The following is a 3,771-nucleotide window of genomic DNA, read 5'->3' as shown; positions in this document are numbered from 1 at the left end:
TCTACTTTTATTTTGCTGTTTTGACTTTTGAATGACACATCTGGATGTCGAGGATTTTGTTACCTTATCACCGTAAAGGAATCTGTCTAGCAGCATTGCAAAAAGAAGCATGTTGCAATGGTTGTGGCAGACTTGGAGAGGGTGGTCGTTGTGTGTGAAACATGAGCTGTATTGTACTCCTTTACGGTTACGTTTAAATGAAATGGAAAACTGGGTGGTCTTCCTCCTTGAAAATCAGACTCAAATGTTTCCTTGACATCGGGTGAATCAGAAGTTTAGAACTAACCTATATGTGGCAGATGGACATATGCCACTTGAGAATGTGAGATTGGAATTTATAATTTTCATTTCTCAAAATATAGGTTATCGCGGCATAATATGTTGTCCTACTTCCAAATAATTTCGAATTTGGCGTCATTTTTTCCTTGTCATCCAAGCAAGTTCTTAAGCAATTTATAATATGTATGAGTTTCGCAATAAAATTTGTTGTCTTCCAACAAACCAAAATGTTTCCCCTCGGTTATCCATACACCTCAATTTTTTCTTATAATTAACATTTAAGAGTGTATATAGGCCAAAACACATCCTTGTAAATGAATTTGTGTGAACCTTGATAAGCACCCAAAAAAATACAAGAAAGAGCAAAAGATCCGCACACATACACACACAATAAATGTTGGTAGTAGCAGAAAAATACTCTGAGATGTCGACCGAGGTACCTAAAAGCACCACCATTAACTCATGGGTTAAACTAGTGAACTCCGTGGTTTAGTATATATGCAGTGTCATTTATGATGAGTTGTGGCAATTAGTCGTGTACTTTGTCGAGAGACTTGGACATCATCGACTGGTTTGACCCCAACTTTTCCTCAATTAAAATTTAGACTTGATGATATCCAATGGACGTGACATCTACCTCCTACTTTAGTGTAGAAATTTGGAAGGTGAACTGAATAATTGACTTATAACATTTACGGTTTGAATGGAACCGATATGTACACAACCATGATGTGGTAAGTTCCACATTGAATTGGACTGCAGGTGCCGAATAGTGGCATGAGACCAACTAGTACATCCACACTCCATATATCAATCTATTTAAGTCCATAAAAAGGGCAGTTGAAACATTCAGAGGTGCTGCAAAAGATGAATAGTCATGGAGGGCACTCAGTCCAGTGTCTTCTCTACATTAGGCTTGGAAGGCATTAGTAACTATTGTCTCGCATGAAAATGAACCTTTCTGATGAAAGTTGCTCTAAATACTATGGACTTATTGTAATGGTTGTTGCATCTTTGAACCGAGAGAAGACTACATAACCTATTGGGGCAGACGTAGGGAACATGCGCCACGGCAGGATCCTAACGTGACAATGAAGTTTTGTGGACATCAGAGTTCAGAGACCTTGTGAGGTGGTGGACGGGCAGTGGTACATAAGGTGATGGCAACGCAGGCTAATTTTAGATGTGTATCTTAACTTGGCGATGTCTTGAAGCTTCTATCCATCATATGTGAGGAGGGGGTCCATGGCCGTCAACATAAGAATGTAACAAATTAATTAGCACACTGGCATTTCAAATATGACTGACAGGAACATGACTCCCAAAAATTGCACGCCAAGATTTTCTTTGATTCAAAGCCATCTTTGTCGCATTTAATTTATTTTCATTTGAACATGAGACCATTAACATTGTCACAAATGGACCCACTTGCTGGCGAGGGTGACAAAAATAACAAATCTCTAGTGATGCAACATGTGGTGTGCAGGTCAAAGAAAATAATTTTAACAAAACAACAAAACATGTATTAGGTTGCGAGATATGCCAAAGCAAGTTCCATGACAAGGGGACCAAAATTACAAACTAAAATCGACAAGAGGGCAATAGGTAAAATTTCGAACTTGAAAAGGGAACTGAAATTAGGAACGAAAATTGTTTTGATCAATGTAGTGACCATGGTCATGTACATCCAACCGTATATTTCAGTGCAGTCGGCCATATGTTATTGTGGATACCTACCAATAATTTAGTACACTATAAGGATGTATACCAGTCGCCTTGATAGTTGATGAAAATATTCAAATTACCTAGCAGACTGATTGGGAAAAGATTGTGATCGACTTTTACTTGTTCATTGAAAAGACACAATTTTTGGGCAATAACAAGCTCACAACTTAAAATATTAAATCATGGGACATCTAAGGCACTTTTGTCCTCCTTACACTTCCAGTATACATACATACTACCGTTCAACGAGAGATTAATGAGATAGAGACGTGTTCAAATCAGACAATAACAATAAGAACTTTCAAGTGTTCCTCCACTTATTTAGACATATTAATGTTGATGCATATCTAGACCGACCAGCACCTACACATTCATGGATAGTGCATCCGATCATCACGAGCAGTTGCTGGGCATAGTGAGGCCACAATTTCCAGGCAGTGCCATAGCACGGTCTGCGTCAATGTGGTACATCCTCAGCCATATGCTGGCGATGCCTTGTAGCGGCAAATGCACGATAAGTTAGCCTTCCCAAGCGCGGCACAACACTCAGCTGACAGACTGTCTATTGGGTTTTCCACTGCTGCCGCAGGCTGGCAAAGTTTGAATTCATCATTCGACATGCCGCAGATGCCATGAACACCCTCTATGGCGGTGAGGGACACCACTAGGACAAGCAGCAATGCTGCAGCCAATGATTGTGACTTAGCCATGGATGCTGGTATTTTATTTGTTTTCTAGCGGATTGCCATTGGAGATTTTGGCCTTAGCTAGGTTTTGCCGTCGTAATGTGTGAGATGAATGTTTGTGTAGGGCTCTATTTATAGAGAAATGATGCTATGTTCATGAAATGTATTCTGTAGCAAGCAAGCAATTAGACACACCAAGTGCCCCTCGCATGTAGAAGCACTATCGCCTGATCATGCAAAAAAATCTGTATGAACTCGGTGTTGAGAGATAATGACTACCATAATTGGCACAAAAAGATATATAATAAAGCAAACCTACTGGTTTCAACATAGGTGCAAACATCTCCATAATGCAACATCAGAACTCAGGAGTATGCCGCAAAGACCAATTCGTCGCAAAGATAGAAAGTGACTCTTCAATTTGCCCGCCTATAAACTTTTTACATTGAAAATGAAGAAAGATAAGCTCAAGATAACATTTTGAAGATTGAATTGTTTAACTGACCAAATAGATTAAGACAACCACTGAAAACTAAATGTTGTATGTCTTGTTGCCAAATTGTAGGAATGGCTTCATTAGCTATCGCAGACCAATTTGCTAAACAAGTGTTTTGCCTTGTATCATGTGTTTACAGTTATTTTGTTTTCGAGAACGAGGGTCATGTTTTCTATCTATAACAAAAAACACCAGTCTTGACCTATGGTCACATATTATATGTTCTAGATTCATATGAAAATCGGTACCCTTAAATATTCAGTTTAGGCGATCATTAGTTGGGGAGCGCTGGAACTCCTGGAAGCACTTTGTACGGAGGTTGATGGAGGTTCAACTATCCGACCAACCTGACTCGTTTCACTGAAAGTTAGCTAGAAATGGAGTGTTTACGGTCAAATCCATGTATATGAGTTTAATTAATTCTGGCCCAATCCCAAGATCGATACATATTTGGAAAGTTAAGGTTCCCTTGCGTATTAAAATATTCATGTGGTTTGTACACAAGCAAGTGATCTTAACCAAAGATAAATTACTAAAGCAACGTTGGGTAGGCAGTGCACGATGTTGTTGTTATGGTCATCACGA

At 39.2% G+C, this 3,771-nt stretch overlaps 1 pseudogene; it reads right to left on the bottom strand.

The window, feature by feature from the left end:
- Nucleotides 1–2,160: 2,160 nt before the first annotated feature.
- LOC123106631 (putative lipid-transfer protein DIR1) lies at nt 2,161–2,776 on the bottom strand (annotated as a pseudogene).
- Between the last annotated feature and the right edge of the window lie 995 nt (nt 2,777–3,771).

Source organism: Triticum aestivum, chromosome 5A, assembly GCF_018294505.1.
Source record: "Triticum aestivum cultivar Chinese Spring chromosome 5A, IWGSC CS RefSeq v2.1, whole genome shotgun sequence".
Lineage (NCBI taxonomy): Eukaryota > Viridiplantae > Streptophyta > Magnoliopsida > Poales > Poaceae > Triticum > Triticum aestivum.
This window is presented reverse-complemented; position numbering and strand designations above follow the sequence as displayed.